This window comes from Neoarius graeffei, chromosome 13 (assembly GCF_027579695.1).
Source record: "Neoarius graeffei isolate fNeoGra1 chromosome 13, fNeoGra1.pri, whole genome shotgun sequence".
In the NCBI taxonomy this organism is placed as follows: Eukaryota; Metazoa; Chordata; class Actinopteri; order Siluriformes; family Ariidae; genus Neoarius; species Neoarius graeffei.
Window position 1 is genome coordinate 23954342 of NC_083581.1, and position 20241 is coordinate 23974582.

Consider the following 20241-nt stretch of genomic DNA (forward strand, 5'->3'; position numbering starts at 1 on the left):
GTCCCTGATTTCCATAAAGAACTTCAAATTTTGATTCATCTGACCACAGAACAGTTTTCCACTTTGCCACAGTCCATTTTAAATGAGCCTTGGCCCAGAGAAGACGTCTGCGCCTCGGGATCATGTTTAGATATGGCTTCTTCTTTGAATTATAGAGTTTTAGCTGGCAACGGTGGATGGCACAGTGAATTGTGTTTATAGATAATGTTCTCTGGAAATATTCCTAAGCCCATTTTGTGATTTCCAATACAGAAGCATGCCTGTATGTGATGCAGTGCCGTCTAAGGGCCCGAAGATCACGGGCACCCAGTATGGTTTTCCGGCCTTGACCCTTACGCACAGAGATTCTTCCAGATTCTCTGAATCTTTTGATGATATTATGCACTGTAAATGATGATATGTTCAAACTCTTTGCAATTTTACACTGTCGAACTCCTTTCTGATATTGCTCCACTATTTGTCGGCGCAGAATTAGGGGGATTGGTGATCCTCTTCCCATCTTTACTTCGAGAGCTGCTGCCACTCCAAGATGCTCTTTTTATACCCAGTCATGTTTAAATGACCTATTGCCAATTGACCGAATGAGTTGCAATTTGGTCCTCCAGCTGTTCCTTTTTTGTACCTTTAACTTTTCCAGCCTCTTATTGCCCCTGTCCCAACTTTGAGATGTGTTGCTGTCATGAAATTTCAAAATGAGCCAATATTTGGCATGAAATTTCAAAATCTCTCACTTTCGACATCTGATATGTTGTCTATGTTCTATTGTGAATACAATATCAGTTTTTGAGATTTGTAAATTATTGCATTCCATTTTTATTTACAATTTGTACTTTGTCCCAACTTTTTTTGGAATCGGGGTTGTACTTGGTCATTTATTTATTGAGTAAAATGATCAAATATTACATATCTGTGAGTGGCAAAAGTAAGTAAACCTTTGGTTTCAGTATCTGTTGTGACCCCCTTGTGCAGCAATAACTGCAACTAATCATTTCCAGTAACTGTTGATCAGTCCTGCACACCAGCTTGGAGGAATTTTAGCCCATTCTTCTGTACAGAACAGCTTCAACTCTGGGATGTTGGTGGGTTTCCTCACATGAACTGCTCGCTTCAGGTCCTTCCACAACATTTTGATTGGATTAAGGTCAGGACTTTGACTTGGCCATTCCAAAACAACTTTATTCTTCTTTAACCATTCTTTGGTAGAACGACTTGTGTGCTTAGGGTCGTTATCTTGCTGTATGACCCACCTTCTCTTGGGATTCAATTCATGGACAGATGTCCTGACATTTTCCTTTAGAATTCGCTGATATAATTCAGAATTCCATCAATGATGGCAAGCCGTCCTGGCCCAGGTGCAGCAAAACAGGCCCAAACCATGATACTACCACCACGTTTCACAGATGGGATAGGGTTCTTATGCTGGAATGCAGTGTTTTCCTTTCTCCAAACATAACGCTTCTCATTTAAACCAAAAAGTTCTATTTTGGTCTCATCCATCCACAAAACATTTTTCCTTCTGGTTTGTCCACATGATCTTTAGCAAACTGCAGATGAGCAGCAATGTTCTTTTTGGAGAGCAGTGGCTTTCTCCTTGCAACCCTGCCATGCACACCATTGTTTTTCAGTATTCAGATGGTGGGCTCATTAACATTAACCAATGTGAGAGAGGCCTTCAGTTGCTTAAAAGTTACCCTGGGATCCTTTGTGACCTCGCCGACTATTACACGCCTTGCTCTTGGAATGATCTTTGTTGGTCGACCACTCCTGGAGAGGGGAACAATGGTCTTGAATTTCCTCCATTTGTACACAATCTGTCTGACTGTGGATTGATGGAGTCCAAACTCTTTAGAGATGGTTTTGTAACCTTTTCCAGCCTGATGAGCATCAACAAAACTTTTGAGGTCCTCAGAAATCTCCTTTGTTCGTGCCATGATACACTTCCACAAATGTGTTGTGAAGATCAGACTTTGATAGATCCCTGTTCTTTAATAAAACAGGGTGCCCACTCGCACCTGATTGTCATCCCATTGATTGAAAACACCTGACACTAATTTCACCTTCAAAAAAACCTGCTAATCCTAGAGGTTCACATACTTTTGCCACTCACAGATATGTAATATTGGATCATTTTCCTCAAAAAATAAATGACCAAGTATAATATTTTTATCTTCCTTCCACTGAGAAAGCGGAGGCTGATGACTCAGAGGTGGACTCGTCCATTACCCAAGCCGAAGTCCCTGAGGTGGTTAGCAAGCTCCTTGGTGGCAAGGCACCGGGGGTGGATGAGATCTGCCCCGGTTATCTCAAGTCTCTGGATGTTGTGGGGCTGTCTTGGCTGACACACCTCTGCAACATCGCGTGGCGGTCGGGGACAGTGCCTCTGGAGTGGCAGACTGGGGTGGTGGTCCCTCTTTTTAAGAAAGGGGACCGGAGAGTGTGCTCCATTTATAGGGGAATCACACTTCTCAGCCTCCCAGGGAAGGTTTACTCCAGGGTACTGGAGAGGAGAATTCAGCCTATAGTCGAACCTCGGATCCAGGAGGAACAATGCGGTTTTCGTCCTGGTCGCAGAACACTGGACCAGCTCTATACCCTTCATAGGGTGCTCGAGGGTCCATTGGAGCTTTCCCAACCAGTCCACATGTGCTTTGTGGATCTGGAGAAGGCACTCGACTGTGTCCCTCATGGTATTTTGTGGGGGGTGCTTCGGGAGTATGGGGTTCGGGGCTCTTTGCTAAGGGCTGTCCGGTCCCTGTACGAACGGAGCAGGAGTCTGGTTCGCATTGCCGGCAGCAAGTCAGATCTGTTCCCAGTGCATGTTGGACTCCGGCAGGGCTGCCCTTTGTCACCAGTTCTGTTCATAATCTTTATGGACAGAATTTCTAGGCGCAGCCAGGGGCCGGAAGGAATCCTGTTTGGGAACCACAGGATTTCATCCCTGCTTTTTGCGGATGATGTTGTCCTGTTGGCTTCTTCAAACCAGGACCTTCAGCATGCACTGGGGTGGTTTGCAGTTGAGTGTGAAGCGGCTGGGATGAGAATCAGCACCTCCAAGTCTCAGGCCATGGTTCTCGACCGGAAAAGGGTGGCTTGCCCTCTCCAGGTTGGTGGAGAAGTCCTGCCTCAAGTGGAGGAGTTTAAGTATCTCGGGATCTTGTTCACAAGCAAGGGAAGGATAGAGCGTGAGATTGACAGGCAGATCGGTGCGGCCTCCGCAGTGGTCACTTTACCGGTCCGTCGTGGTGAAGCTCTCAATTTACCGGTCGATCTACGTTCCGACTCTCACCTATGGTCATGAGCTTTGGGTAATGACAGAAAGAACAAGATCGCGGATACAAGCGGCTGAAATGAGTTTCCTTCGCAGGGTGGCTGGGTGCTCCCTTAGAGATGGGGTGAGAAGCACAGTCACTCGGGAGGAGCTCGGAGTAGAGCAGCTGCTCCTCCACATCAAGAGGAATCAGCTGAGGTGGCTCGGGCATCTCTTTCGGATGCCTCCTGGACGCCTCCCTGGGGAGGTGTTCCAGGCATGTCCCCCTGGGAGGAGGCCCCGGGGAAGACCCAGGACATGCTGGAGGGGCTATGTCTCTCGGCTGGCCTGGGAACGCCTCGGTGTTCTTCCCAAGGAGCTGGCCGAGGTGTCTGGGGAAAGGGAAGTTTGGGCTTCCATGCTCAGACTGCTGCCTCCACGACCTGGCCCCGGATAAGTGGAAGAAGACGAGACGAGATGAATATTTTTATCTCATTTGTTTAACTGGGTTCTCTTTATCTCTTTTAGGACTTGTGTGAGAATCTGATGTCGTTTCAGGTCATGTTTATGCAGAAATAATGAAAACTCTAAAGGGTTCACAAACTATCAGGCACCACTGCAAAACACCCCATGCTGGTTTGTGTACAATGCAGACCTGACTGTAAACAGGTCAAAGGGTGTGCATTGCAAACTGCCATAAAAACCCCAATTGAGAGACACATTCTGAATGCGCTGTATACACGTCCAAAGAATGCTCCTAAAACCTGAATATCAGCATATCCCACATATCTTAATCGGAATATGCTAAATTCAGAATATCCAAATGGAATGTGCCATTTACGTGACCCGTATCAAATTTGGAATATCGTCATATTCAGAATAACAGTGGAATATTAGAATATGTAAGTAAATGTCCTGGATAATTTGGTGTGTGGAAACGACATTTAAGAGGCATCAGATCCAGGCTTCACTGAACAACCTGAAGGGTTTTAGCACCAAAAGTAACTGAAGGTCTTTATATGAGCTTTCTACCCACTTCTATTCATTACATTGAATTAATTAGATTAGATTCGATAAAACTTTATTGAACCCTTTGGGAGGGTTCCCTCAGGGAAATTAAGATTCCAGCAGCATCATTACAGATGAACAGAGAAAAATAGAGAAAAACTTCTAGATAAATTAAATTAAGTATTTACATATACAAATATAAAAAGAATAAGATATGGGGAAGAGAGGAAGGGGGAAAAAAGGGAAGGGGGGGCAGCAGGAGAGATATTGCACATTGTCCGGTATTGCTTATTGTTAGGCTAGACTACTGCTCCTTCCTGTCCTTGGTCCTCCTGTTACCCCTCTTCCCCCTAGAGAGAGAGGAGTTGTACAGTCTGATGGCATGAGGGACAAAGGAGTTTTTGAGTCTGTTCATCCTGCACTTGGGAAGGAGCATTCTGTCACTGAACAGGCTCCTCTGGTTGCTGATGACTGTGTGCAGAGGGTGACTGGCATCGTCCATGATGTTCAATAGTTTGTCCATAGACCTCTTCTCTGCCACCATCACCAGAGTCTCCAGCTTCATGCCGACCACAGAGCCGGCCCGCCTGATCAGTTTGTCCAGCCTGGATGTGTCCTTTTTGGATGTGCTGCCCCCCCAGCACACCACGGTGTAAAACAGGACACTGGCGACCACGGACTGATAGAACATCCACTAGAGTTTCCTGCAGATGTTAAAGGACCACAGCCTCGTAAGGAAGTATAGCCTGCTCTGTCCCTTCCTGTATAAGTGTTTGGTGTTGCAAGTCCAGTCCAGCTTGCTGTCCAGCCACAGCCCAAGGTACTTGTAGGAATCCACAGCCTCCACCTCGATCAGAACTGGTCGTGACCTTGGTCTGGACCTCCCAAAGTCAATGACCAGCTCCTTGGTCTTCGAGGTGTTGAGCTGCAGATGGTTCCTGTTGCACCACACAGCAAAGTCCCTCACCAGGCTCCTATACTCCTCCTCTGTCGTCACGGATGCACCCAACAATGGCGGTGTCATCAGCAAACTTCGGAATGTGACACAGCTCCGAGTTGTAGCAGAAGTCCATGGCGTACAGAGTGAAGAGAAGAGGGGCCAGCACCGTGCCCTGGGGTGCTCCAGTGCTGCTAATCACAGTGTCAAACGTGATGTCCTTCAGCCTGACGTACTGCGGCCTGCCAGTGAGGTAGCTGGAGATCCAGGTGACCAGGCAGGGGTCCACTCGCATCCTGTTCAGTTCAGAATTAATGTCATTTAGCAGACGCTCTTATCCAGAGCAACGTACAACATACCCAGAGCAACCTGGGGAGCAACTGGGGGTTAGATGCCTTGCTCAAGGGCACTTCAGCCATTCCTGCTGGTCCAGGGAATCGAACCAATGATCTTTTGGTCCCAAAGCTGCTTCTCTAACCATTAGGCCATGGCTTTAGACACGTCTATGTTATGTTGTGAAACAACAGCAATAATTGTTATGTCTGATGTATAGAGATGGGCATGTCTGCCCAATGTAGCTACATATTGTCATTACACATGCGCAGACAAACAGGAAAAACAGTATAAAACACTCGAGTTACCAGGAACTACTAAGTACCATTTGTAAAAGTCATACTGTAATCCTAACCAAACACATATTTAATGCCAGTTAATTGCCCTCATAAGCGCTCATCATTGGGAGTGCGTCAGCGCAATTTGAGCTTGATCAATATACCAAAGTTATATACAAGGGTATAAAATGTATATAGGCTATACATATACTAAAATACACTCACCGGCCACTTTAAAAGGAACTTGTTCATGATTTTAAGATTCCTGTTCCTGGCTGCAGGAGTGGAACCCAATATGGTCTTCTGCTGTTGCATGCGGAGATGCTTTTCTGCTCACCATGGTTGTAAAGAGTGATTATAGGAGTTACTATATCCTTCCTGGCAGCTCAAACCAATCTGGCCATTTTCCTCGGACCTCTTTTATCAACAAGGCATTTGTTTCCACCCACAGAACTGTTGCTCACTCAAATGTTTATTTTTCTCAGCATTCTGTGTGACCTCTAGAGACTGTCATGTGTGAAAACCCCAGGAGATCAGCAGTTTCCGAAACACTCAAACCAGTCCATCTGCCTCAAACTAACACCCATGCCACAGTGAAAGAAAGTCACACTTTGAGATCACAATTTTTCCCGTTCTGATGTTTGAAGTGAACATGAACTGAAGCTCTTGATTTGTATCTGCATGATTTTATGCATTGTGCTGCTGTCAAGGGATTGACTGATCAGAGAACTGCGTAAAATAGCAGGTGGGTAGGTTTTCCCAATAAAGTGGCCGCTGAGTGTAACTAACAATACCATTTCTAAAGCCACCAGAAGTGTCCTTCCTCCATGTTTTTTTTTTTTTTAATTTTTTAAACTGTGTGTCTATTTTTCATTCTTCAGCATTTGAAACTCAGCCAATACTTGGTTTCTGTTTGGTTTTCAGCAAAAGGACAATGGGGGGGGGGGGGGGGGGGGGGGGGGAGGAGGAAAGGAGAGCGCTTACTGGAATGCCTATATACTTAAGAAAATGTGTGAAAACGCTTTTCCTACAGGATCTGATGAAATCAGACAGGATATATTTTTAAGACTTATGTTTATTTCTATTGGTAATAGAAATATAAAAATACATTCTAATTTTCCCAGACATGTGTACACATAATTTGTAAAAAGTTACTGCTCCAGATTCAGACCGGATAAAAATCCCAAGGAGACTCCGGTATTACACTGCAACCTCACTATAACGAACTCCTTGAGGGACGTCCAAATAATTCGTTATACTGAAAAGCTTGTAATACTGAAATGGACCCACTTGTCACGCCAAACCGGCAGCGTTTTTATACCCCCCACTACGCCCAGCCCTGTGGCGCAACATAATTGACATCAGCGATTTTGAAACACTTGAATGAACTGTCATCTCATCTCATCATCTCTAGCCGCTTTATCCTTCTACAGGGTCGCAGGCAAGCTGGAGCCTATCCCAGCTGACTACGGGCGAAAGGCGGGGTACACCCTGGACAAGTCGCCAGGTCATCACAGGGCTGACACATAGACACAGACAACCATTCACACTCACATTCACACCTACAGTCAATTTAGAGTCACCAGTTAACCTAACCTGCATGTCTTTGGACTGTGGGGGAAACCGGAGCACCCGGAGGAAACCCACGCGGACACGGGGAGAACATGCAAACTCCGCACAGAAAGGCCCGCGCCGGCCACGGGGCTCGAACCTGGACCTTCTTGCTGTGAGGTGACAGCGCTAACCACTACACCACCGTGCCACCCGGCTGAAAACATGTGTTTTGTTAATTTTATTAGATAAAGGAGTAGATCTGGAGGGTCCTCAGGCATACAGCGTTTTGGTAAACTGGGATGTTTGGATGCTGCCACCCCCCGAGTTACGTGCCAATCCTGAGATCAAGATGCTGACCTCTTCTGCTCCTCGGACCTGCCTGATCCATCCTGATGCCCTATGTCTGGCTGGAGTCTCAGCACATCACTCCTGTGGAGGACGGCCCCATATGGACAGTCGAAAGTCACACTTGGAAGATGCTCTGGATACTTACAGTAATGCTTTTATGGCTGAGGACTACAGTTGTCATGAACAGTTTATAACATCAACAAAATAGACTTCATGCTAAAAATTTTATAAAATCACCCAAATGAGGATGGGTTCCCTTTTGAGTCTGGTTCCTCTCGAGGTTTCTTCCTCATATCATCTGAGGGAGTTTTTCCTTGCCACCATCGCCACAGGCTTGCTCTTTGGGATAAAATTAACTCGCGTTTAAAGTGATTAAAATTCTGTAAAGCTGCTTTGCGACACTGTCTACTGTTAAAAGCGCTATAAAAAATAAATTTGACTTGATATGACATGAGCAACATACACATTTCTACATTACAAGGCAATACTAATGTAAATACTAATAATATTGTTGCATCATTAACTAGAAAAGCACTTGGAGAGCGCAGACCTCCGCCAGGAATCCTTTAAAAAATTCCAGGATCCAGACAGTGATTCGGATCACTGCCAAAATTTAATGGATTGTTACTTGTGCCCAGTCACACCTCTGGAAAAAAATTCAGAGCAATCCGTTCATAACTTTTTCCGTAATGTTGCTAACAGACAAACAAGCGCACGCTACTGAAAACATAAGGGTTGTTTTACAATCAGGGTACGCAAGCTAAAAATCACATTTAACACTTCTTATCTTCAACATCAAAAGGCTTGACTAAATAAACTTGGTTGTTTATTGTAGCCCTGTGATAGCTCTATTTACCATGCAAAAAGAAATTTGGTGATAACGTTATTTTTGGTGAATGTATGGCAATGTGTGTCATATTTAGCAAAATTACTCGTGTCATTTAGAAAAAGTGCTTTTTTGACCACAGGTAGCTCCAAAAGGGATGCACTTAAATCATTCTTTATACCATAAAACAAATATTTGGTTCCATATCATTGGAAACATAGTTAAGTTTTAATGTTGAATGCCAGTAAGTTTTCAGATTATTTTGATCAAATTAGTATGTCAAAAAAATGTCCTCTCCAAGACAGCTAATTTTTCAATATAAAATAACATATCTAAAATGATTATTTTTCATCCTAAAATGTGGTCAAGATATTGGGACATAAATATTAGAGACAACTAACACAAAGCTTACAGCCTTATATTTAAAAGCACTATGGAAGTAGTGGATTCTGAATTGTCAAAAAAAATGTTCTCTCCGAGAATCACTTCATTTGTTTCTCCCAGCCCTGCTTAAAGCTACACTTAATCTTGTTATAATACAAACTATTACACATGCCTATCTGTTCTTTAACTTGTCCTTCACTTAAAAACTGGTACAAGAACCAGTTTGAATCAATTTGAATTTTGGACCCCTGTGACAAACTTTGTACCCTGATTGTAAAACAACCCATAACCTCCTTGGCGGAGGTAACAAGTTACTGACTTCATCAGAAGGCCATGTTTTGAAAGAAATACATTGGCACAGATTGGTATAAAACTCTTTCTAATAGCACCTCTACACACCAGTGGCGGCTGCTGGTTTTTAAAACAGGGGAAGCCCATTTTACGCATTCATCGTAAAACCTGTAGGCCGGATATCAAAGCATAGAAAGGTGTGCCCCATTAGCATAGTGAACTAGACAACCCTACCTAGTGGCAGAAAGTATTTTTGCTTGTACATTTCATGTTATAGTCTGGCTTGCCAGGCTAGTGCCTCATATCCTTAATCAAAAATATCAAACATCCAAAAATCACTGGCTATTCAATGAAGAGCCTTGAACATCATACCCTGATATGCAACACAGAGTCTTTAACACAACACCCAGCTGTGCAACACATCCTTGAACATCTTCTACAACACAGTCTGGAAATTCATAACCAGGTAGGCTATGCAACACACAGAACCTTGAATATTATACCCAGGTATAACCTATAACACAGAGCCCACCATTCTCTTAACATTACTGAACAATATACACACTTCAGATTCATGAACATGAACACTATTTATACACAAATTCTGCCCTCCGCTCCTTTTCCAGAAAATGGTCTGTGACCCTGTCATACCAGCTGGTTGTGCTTTCCAGAGACTTCACCAATTTCTGTTAGCAGCTAGCACTGCAGATCCCAATAAGGCTCAAGCTAGCCTACAACCAGATTGAACTACAAATGAAATAAACGAGTGAATTCACGAATGATCAAACTGATAGAATGGATGAAAGTTAACGGAGCACAATGAGTAATATTTACATTTATTTACAGAGTAATGTACAGAGACATCAATGAGAAGAACCGTTTATATGAAAAGAAATTCAGACAGCACTTTAGCACATGACTGCACTTTCTCGGCATCCGCTAGGGACTGACTGATCATACTTCCATGTTCCTCGCCGAAGTACCGCCCTCCTCATGTCTTTCAAACACTACCTCCAATAATCCTTTATCAGCCCGGCTTCTTGGCCCTCCCACTGTCTCGTTTAGTCCCAGAGAAGCCCGGCTTCCCTGGAAGTGACGATTTTGTTGATTTTAACCAATAACAACTAGCCGAAATTGGCTGTTCAGAGCCGTCTCGTAGACTGCAACAGATACCCAGCTGCCAGTCAGTGTTGCCAGATACTGCTGACGTTTTCTACCCAAAATATGTTCAAAACTCGCCAAAATGCACTTAAAACCGCCCAATCTGGCAACACTGCTGCCAGTCCATAGAGCCCATTGAAATAAGAAAGGTTACAGCCTGGCAGCAAAGGTGATTCTCGTAGCGAACTGCAAGTTCATCAGACATCACTCAAATAAGTTACAGGATAGTTATGAATATAAATACAATCTTGGGCATATATTATGTTATGCAAGTTATTGTTTTAATGAGAATTCAACGTCGTAGACACCGCGGTTTGGGGAGGGAATTTTAGGGGAAGCTCGGCTTCCCTTGTTGTCTCTGAGAAATTGCCCCTGCTACACACCCATGGTAAACAGAAGTCTCCACTGTTGACAAAGTTAGCTTGTCCAACTCCCACTCACTAAGCACTTTTGCATCTATAGACAGATCCAAGGTCAATCCTGGCTCATTATTTACATTATACAACTCTAGCTCTACACTATGCTGCTTTCACACAGCTCAATGAAGAGCAAGCTGGTGTGGATCTGAAAGTGAGGCACTCGTCAATTATTAAACCAAAGCTGAGTGAGCGAAGGCATAATACCGAAGTCAATCTTCCAAACAAAGTTGCTTTGTCTTGACCAACAGTTTGTGATATTGTACCTGAAGGAATGCAGACTTGCAGAGAAATTCTGACGCGCAGTGCAGTTCCATCACTCCGCTTTTGGTGTGCCAAAGATATATTTAAAAAAAAAACTACACAGTACTGTGCTACAATGCTTTCTGTATTCACAACCCAAAGCTGAGCTCTTTGATCAAACACGGATCACCTGTGACCGGAGGTGCCGGAGTCAATATTTACCCCAACAGAAGCAGGTCTGGGTTTTGCCACGGACATAAAGCGCTGCATTCCTGAAGCCAAGCACTTCCTGATCTTTGAGAATGAGGTAGGATTACAGCACAACACCGTGAGAGATACGCCTCAGCAGCCTACATTCAAGCTTCATGGCATTAGTGAGCTTATGTAGACTGATTATCATCTTCAGTTGCATGCGTTTTCTTTTTCTAAAGAACGTTTAAAATGTCCCCATGCAGTCGTAAGTTAAATGCTCAACAGCTGTAAGCTCTTGACCTTACAAGGCAGATTTCCAGAATGTCATTTACAGCAGACTAAAACTCTCAAAACAAACAACGTTCCGTCTCCTCGTGTTTGGTTTCTATGACTTCTGACAGAAATAATCAGTATAGGCTGTGGTTAACAGCTGTTCACCAGGGGCATTGTTCTGCATACTTGAATCACTGACACGTGAAATAAAAATGATCAGGGCCAATTGTTAGCAATCCCATGAGGAGATACAAGCTTGTTTCTTTGCCTCATGCTGAAAATCTCTTCAGAGCTCCACAACAGCTTTGCACGGACTGATATAACCTACAAGATTGTTCCAGAGGATTCCTTTTCTGACAAACTACAACAAAATTCCAAAGTGACCAGAATGTTACGTTTCAAGATGTGCAACAAATATGATGCAGTCTGATTCCAGACAAGGGATTATAGTAATTTAAAAAAAAAAAAAACCTTCACCGTTAAAATGAATCCACTTCTCACAAACAGCTAATGACATCACTGACAACAAATCAAAGCCAGCCGTCACGAGAATAACAACTATGCTTTTATTTCAGGTTTCCTATTTGTAAGTAAAGAAAGACTGAACTGATAATTTAGTGCGACCTTTAAAGGACCTTGGAACATACATGATTTTTAGAGCTTTGTTTGGACAGCGTTCTGCTGTCATTGTGGGGACAAAAAAGAGGATGTGGACTTATGATTCATGTCTACTGAGAGAGAGAGAGAGAGAGAGAGAGAGTCAGTCACTCACCACTCCAGCTGGCTGACAGTCTGTTATACCGAGACACTGTGGAATCTGAACGAAGAGGCCTCATTAAATCAAAAATAGCTCAAAATAAACTCGTTTATAGAGACATGAAACAAATAACTGTCATTAAGTGTTTTATATGTATGGTCAGTTTCTTATTCTCAAGAGCTGTTTTCTTTTTATCAGTGGCTTTAACTTCATCTCCTCTCATTATCTCTAGCCGCTTTATCCTGTTCTACAGGGTCGCAGGCAAGCTGGAGCCTATCCCAGCTGACTACGGGCGAAAGGCGGGCTACACCCTGGACAAGTCGCCAGGTCATCACAGGGCTGACACATAGACACAGACAACCATTCACACTCACATTCACACCTACGGTCAATTTAGAGTCACCAGTTAACCTAACCTGCATGTCTTTGGACTGTGGGGGAAACCGGAGCACCCGGAGGAAACCCACGCGGACACGGGGAGAACATGCAAACTCCGCACAGAAAGGCCCTCGCCGGCCACGGGGCTCGAACCCGGACCTTCTTGCTGTGAGGCGACAGCACTAACCACTACACCACCGTGCTGCCTGGCTTTAACTTTAAAAAAAAAAAAGTAATAAAGGTGTGAAAAGAAAAATCATGTTTAGCATCCTGATTGTCTCTTTCAATAATTGTTCACTGAGATCAATTGATAAATTATTTTAAAAACAGTTCAAAACACAAGAACAAAATCTATACGTGTTTCGCGCCATGGGGTTTTTGTACCAGATGCCCCGTTTACGGAATGCACAGAAACGGTGTTGAAAAAGCACACAATATTTTGCACTGTTTTCGCTGGCTGATCAAGTAACTATCAACAAATAAATCACCTCAATAGCGCCCCTGCGGGATACATTTACCACTTTTAACATCATCCGCGACTGAGATCTTCCTTCCACCATAAAAAAAAAAAAAGTCAACGAATGACATCTTGATTTGTAGTGAAAATGCGTCGATCACGCGAGCACAGTTTTCGCAAAACATTCACTTGGCAGCGCTAATATGGCCCTTTTCCACTACCCTTTTTCAGCTCACTTCAGCCCGACACGGCTTGCGTTTCGACTACCAAAAACCAGCACGACTCAGCTCGTTTCAGCCCTGCTTAGCCCCTAAAACTCGCACCGTTTTGGACTGGGGCTGAAGCGAGCCAAGCCGTGCCGAGTGAGGCTGGGGGCGTGAGCAGACACTCCCCTGTGCACTGATTGGTGAGGAGGAGTGTCCTCACATGCCCACACACGCCCCGCGAGCGCGCTGGGATCTGTAAACACCGCAAACCCGGAAGGAGAAGAATTACGAATTACGAGAATTTCTGAAGCCTTATGCGCCTCGCCTCATCTATACGCTCTTGCCAGTATCTGTCCGCGTTGTCGGTGACAACAAGCCACAGCACCAAGACCAGCAACACTAACGACTCCATGTCCTCCATGTTTATTGTTTACTATCCGGGTCGTGAGACTACCGCTTAAAAGATCACTGAATCAGTGACATACAGAGCATCGTGGACGAGTTCGCGGAGCGCAAGGCTCGTCATATGCCCTTCAAATAATGCGCGCAGTAGGCTATTGATGTTTTATTATGAGCCATGTACAGTATGTCACCTAATGTTTTTTGTTTCTGAGTTACATGTTCGTTTGAAGGACTTAATGTACAAAATAACATAGTTGCACCCCGTAGTGTTGAAATTGGTAAACACCGTGCATTCAGTGAGGTTTGCACCGCCCTCCTTTTATTTCTGACTCTTCCTGTCACCGTTGCAACCTCTGAGCGCTCATTCGTATGCCCTTCAAATAATGTGCGCAGTATAGGCTATTGATGTTTTATTATGAGCCATGTACAGTATCCTAATGTTTTTTGTTTCTGAGTTACATGTTCGTTTGAAGGACTTGATGTACTAAATAACATATAGTTGCACCCGGTAGTGTTGAAATTGGTAAACACCGCAGTTGCGGACATTTTGTAGCCTAAAATGATGTTATGATAAGCTTTAATAAAGGGCCCGGTCATTTGCCCCGCCCCGGCTCTGACTTGTTCCGCCACTGTCACTGATGTCACTGTTTGCGCTGCTTAACGACATCACGTGACGTCCACCCACTTTCGCCAACTCCACCCAATGTGTCCACCCACTTCCAGCCAGCACAGTTCAGCGCGGTTGTAGTCGAAATGCAACTCCAACAGCCCCACTCAGCTCGACTCGGCACGGCACGGCTCAGCCGCGTTTGTAGTGGAAAAGCGGCAATAGTTTACCACGTGTTTTCTTGACCTTCTGAGCAGCATTTTGTAGTCTGCTGCTCAACAAATCTGGGAAATTCGCCAATAAACTACAGTCAAGATTGTATCCTGATGGATTCACAAGGTTCTGTATCATCTGCCTGGAAAATGGACCATTTTGGGTTGCGTGCACATGATTTCATGTCAGATTTACAGTAACTTTCCTTGGTCCAATTTCACTTTGGTTTGTATTTCCTGTATACTGATGCTTGGTAGTGTAATGCAGCAGGTATAACTCAAAATCCATAATCTGATCATCTGGTATGAAAATCTGGCGGACTGACATTTGGACCGAATACAAGGTGTGATCAAAAAGTGCCAGGATTGTTCCCTGCTGTGAACGAACAGAGCACAGTAAGGTCATGTGCGTGAAGCAGGAGCGAGCAGTAACTCTCATGTTGGCATGTCACGCAACTTTGCGTGGGCAATGTCGGCACCTGCGTTTACATGCATTTTTATGACAATATGCACATAATACATTTGTGATTTTTCTATGAACCAGAACATTAAATCCTGCGTCAAACTCGGAGAATCAGCAACAGAGACCACGGAAATGCTTCAGCAAGCCTATGACAATGAATCGTTTCTTCATTCAAGAGGGGCACAACGTCAACCTCTAGTAACCGCGTGCCCCTCTTGAAGCGCAAATGCCACTCAAAATACCTCTACATCTTTGGTATAGACCTTTCAAGGGTCTCTGTTGGCGATCGCAAATCACAAACGCCACAAAAACATCCGTGTGTGTATAACAGGTCTCGATGTTGGTATGAGGTCACGTGGCTTACTGACTCACGAGATTTTTTTCCTACTGCACATGCATAATCATGCTGCATTGTTCGTTTGCAACAGTCCGAGAACTTTTCGATCGCACATTAGTTTAAACTATGGAAGGCGCAAGGTAAAGGCGCAGGCCTTTTGTGCACCATGTACGCACTAGAAATGAGCCTAGCTAGCAAGCAGACCCACATCCTCCATGGGTACAATGTGGAGTTTATGAATTCCAAGTAGAAAAATAATTGGAAAAAAGCCATGCTGTGTGCATGCGCCATCATGCCAAGGTAAATTATTTCAAGAGTAGAATTAATGTGAAATCAGATTATACGTTTCTATCCAGACTTGAGGGGGGAGCCTTGGGCTGTTCAGACTCGGGAGAATCCTCAAGCAAGCTTTCACATACTTCAGAAATTAATGAGAAAATAAATACTAGTATCAGTATTATTATTATTATTATTATTATTGTACTGGTATACTGCAACTGGTTTCTTCTTAACTGGAAAATGTTTCTTTACTTTGCGATACACTTAAATCCCTCCATCACCACCATAATCATCTGTAAAACAATCATACGACCACTGTTCCTCTTCTTCATCTAAATATGGTCATGATGTATTCAAAGAGCAATGATCTGCGGTCATGTGTGTTGGGAGATGAGTCAAGAAACGGCAGAACAGAAAGGGGAGGGAGGGAGGACAGTGTGTGTGTTAAATAAACCCCAAAGTCTTCCTCTTCTATTTATTTTCAAGTTTACTCATTATTGAATGCCTTGAAGATTTCCCAAGGAAAAGAGGAAAGAAATAAAAGAGAAACAAGACAACTCCATCCCAGACGAATAGAACTGTAGCTTTAAAAGTTTTTAAAAATGTACAAGGAATGTCAAACTGCAAAAAAAAAAAAAAAAAGTCTACCTTTGAGGGATAAAAATGCTGTTGGGAGCAAACTAAGATAGTTGACGACGCTAAGTAATGATGAAATAAAATAGCCTCTTAGCTGTGTGAGAGCTAAACCTGCAACTCACCTCAAAATTACAGACTAGCTGTGTGTGTGTGTGTGTGTGTGTGTCAGGTGAACTGAGACGCAAGTGACTCATCCTTGTCCCAGCTTAGGAATGCATAGCTCACTGAAAGGACAAGTCTGGACATCTCGCTCTTCCTCCCCCCCAAGCAGCTAATATGCTATTGTGCTCGCTCTCTCTCTCGCTCTCTCTCTCTCTCTCTCTCTCTCACACACACACACACACAGAGTGGAACATTCATTCTTCTCTTCATCAATCTTCTCAACACAGTGAACTTTTCAGCATCTATCAAGGAACACTGAAACAAAACCCCTACAGATTTCATTAAGAATGGGTCACAACCCAATGCATCCTCACACATCATCATCATCCCAATTCCTGATCCGAGCCAAAACACATGCGTCTTCTCACACAGCTTGAGAACACACAGCTGACCAACATTCAGTGTCAAGGCAACACTGTCTCATCTCATTATCTCTAGCCGCTTTATCCTTCTACAGGGTCGCAGGCAAGCTGGAGCCTATCCCAGCTGACTACGGGCGAAAGGCGGGGTACACCCTGGACAAGTCGCCAGGTCATCACAGGGCTGACACATAGACACAGACAACCATTCACACTCACATTCACACCTACGGTCAATTTAGAGTCACCAGTTAACCTAACCTGCATGTCTTTGGACTGTGGGGGAAACCGGAGCACCCGGAGGAAACCCACGCGGACACGGGGAGAACATGCAAACTCCGCACAGAAAGGCCCTCGCCGGCCCCGGGGCTCGAACCCAGGACCTTCTTGCTGTGAGGCGACAGCGCTAACCACTACACCACCGTGCCGCCCAGGCAACACTGTATTAGTTGAAAAATTTCATACCATACAACTGCAATTAAATCCAGACACGGAGCAGTTCACTGTGCAAAAACATACAGAATGTATTTAGTTTTGTTTTTAACCCCATGACATGATGCATCTCTCGTGGTAATAGCACAATACAGTATTTTATGAATTTGGAGCCATAGCGGAGTTTGTGACTTCAGTTCAAAAGTGAGACCAGTATTTACGCGGGGAAAGTGCTTCATAATTCTCCAGAATTTTTGTATTTACAGCTCAAAAAATTGTTTCAGCATGACACGTTATGGCTACATCAAACTGTCTTGTGCGATGTCAGACTGTTTTTCAGCAAACTCTGGGTCTCGTGGAAATCCTGTGCAACTGTTCATGTAGTGCTCAAGTCCATAGCTGCAATACCATCAGGCTTGTAGTACTCGAGTCCAGGACTCAGACTCAATTCTGACTCGTGCCCTAATTTTAAGGACTCATGACTTGACTTGAGCACTGATGACTCTGACTCGTGCATTAACTGCATTCGGACTTGTAAATTGGAGACAAGGACTGATTTTTTTCTTTTTCTTTTGCAACATACCATAACAATTTGGCACAAGATATTTATATCTACAATAACTTTTATACTAGATTAGATAAAACTTTATTGATCCCTTTGGGAGGGTTCCCTCAGGGAAATTAAGATTCCAGCAGCATCATTACAGATAAACAGAAAAAAGAAATAGAGGAAAACTTCTAGATAAATTAAAATAAATTAAGTATTTACATATACAAATATAAAAATAATAAGATATGGGGAAGAGAGGAAGGGGGGAGGAGGAGGGGAAGGGAAAAAAAAGGGGGAGACGGCAGGAGAGATATTGCACTTCATATTGGACATTGTCCGGTATTGCTTATTGTCAGGCTAAGCTACTGCTCCTTCCCGTCCTCTGTCCTCCTGTTACCCCTCCCCCCAGAGAGGAGTTGTACAGTCTGATGGCATGAGGGACAGGCTTGAGTCTGTTCGTCCTGCACTTGGGAAGGAGCATTCTGTCACTGAACAGGCTCCTCTGGTTGCTGATGACAGTGTGCAGAGGGTGACTGGCATCATCCATGATGTTCAATAGTTCGTCCATAGACCTCTTCTCTGCCACCGTCACCAGAGTCTCCAGCTTCATGCCGACCACAGAGCCGGCCCGCCTGATCAGTTTGTCCAGCCTGGATGTGTCCTTCTTGGATGTGCTACCCCCCCCAAGCACACCACGGTGTAAAACAGGACACTGGCGACCACGGACTGATAAAACATCCACAGGAGTTTCCTGCAGATATTAAAGGACAACAGCCTCCTAAGGAAGTATAGCCTGCTCTGTCCCTTCCTGTATAAGTGTTTGGTGTTGCAAGTCCAGTCCAGCTTACTGTCCAGCCACAGCCTGAGGTACTTGTAGGAATCCACAGCCTCCACCTCGACTCCCTCGATCAGAACTGTTGTGACCTTGGTCTGGACCTCCCAAAGTCAATGACCAGCTCCTTGATCTTCGAGGTGTTGAGCTGCAGATGGTTCCTGTTGCACCACACAGCAAAGTCTCTCACCAGGCTCCTATACTCCTCCTCTCTGTTGTCACAGATACAACCAACGATGGCTGTGTCATCGGCAAACTTCTGAATGTGACACAGCTCCGAGTTGTAGCAGAAGTCCACGGTGTACAGTATGAAGAGAAGAGGGGCCAGCACCATGCCCTGGGGTGCTCCGGTGCTGCTAATCACAGTGTCAGATGTGATGTCCTTCAGCCTGACATACTGTGGCCTGTCAGTGAGGCAGCTGGAGATCCAGGTGACCAGGCAGGGGTCCACTCGCATCCTTTTCAGTTTGTCCTGAAGCAATAGGGGCTGGATGGTGTTGAAGGCACTCAAGAAGTCCAAGAAGAGGATCCTCACTGTGCCATTTCCCTTATCCAGATGCGAGTGGGCTCGGTGTAGCAGGTAGAGGATGGTGTCTTCCACACCAACACCTGTCCGGTATGCAAACTGCAGACAGTCCTGGGCATGTTGTACCTGGGGTCTGAGGAGGCTGAGGAAGAGCCGCTCCAACGTCTTCATCAGATGTGAAGTGAGTGCTGGGCGTTCAGCTTGCTGGGCTAATTCTTTTTGGGAACTGGAACGATACATGATGTCTTCCAGAGGGTGGGCACTCTCCCCAGCTGCAGGCCGAGGTTGAAGATGCGTTGGAGTGGTTCAACCCAGTTCAGCAGCGCAGGTCTTCAGTAGTCGTGGACACACCTTGTCCGGGCCTGCTGCTTTCCTGGGGTGAAGCTTCCTCAGTTGACCTCTGACCTGGTCTGCAGTAATGCATGGAGGAGTCTGTGTTGAGGTGGGGGATGAGGGGGAGGAGGGGGCTGCTGTGATGGCTGGGGGGAGGTGTGTTGAGGGAAGAAGGAGAGATGGCTGCAGTGAGGGAGAGGGTGGGGGGGACATGGGCTGGTTGAACCGATTGAAGAAGTCAGTCATTCAACTCATTCGCCCTCTCCACTGTCCCCTCAACGACTCTGGTCTTTGTATTGTGGCCTGTGATGGTTTTCACATCTTCCCAGACCTCCCTCATGCTGTTCTCCTTCAGCTTCTGCTCCACCTTTCTCCTGTAGCTGTCCTTAGCTTCCCTCACGCAGCGTTTTACCTCCTGCTGTGCTGCTTTTATCGCCTCCCTATCCCTGCTCCTGAAAGCGGCCTTCTTCCTGTTGAGGACAGCTTTGACTTCCTGTGTTACCCATGGCTTGTTATTAGGGTAACACCGTACAGTCTTAGCGGGGGAGACCACGTCTGCACAGAAGTTGAGGTAATCTGTCAGACAGTGTGTCATCCCCTCTATGTCCTCACAGTGTGGGCTAAGCAGCACATCCCAGTCCATGATGTCATAGCAGTCCCTGAGGGCATCTTCCATTTCAGGGGAACACCTCCTGATAGAGCTAGTTGTTGCAGGCTGCCTTTGAACCAGGGGTGTGTGCTTCGGCTGTAGAAGAACCAGGTTGTGGTCAGACTTCCCTAGTGGGGGGAGGGGTGTGGCTCCATATGCATCCCTCACATTAG

The 20241-nt window shown here is 45.0% G+C and overlaps 1 protein-coding gene across 7 annotated transcripts in view; it reads right to left on the reverse strand.

Annotated features, from left to right (window-relative positions):
- The window catches only part of src (v-src avian sarcoma (Schmidt-Ruppin A-2) viral oncogene homolog), a 409402-nt gene that overhangs the window by 50865 nt on the left and 338296 nt on the right, over positions 1-20241 (reverse strand). Inside the window, exon 1 of one of the 7 annotated variants that reach the window (XM_060937378.1) lies at positions 11249-11454. The exons of 5 other annotated variants lie outside the window; for them this stretch is intronic. The gene's annotated coding sequence lies outside the window, so the exon portion shown is untranslated. Of the gene's footprint in view, positions 1-11049; positions 11455-20241 lie in introns of those variants that run through there. One more of the 7 variants, XM_060937376.1, reaches the window with a different exon arrangement.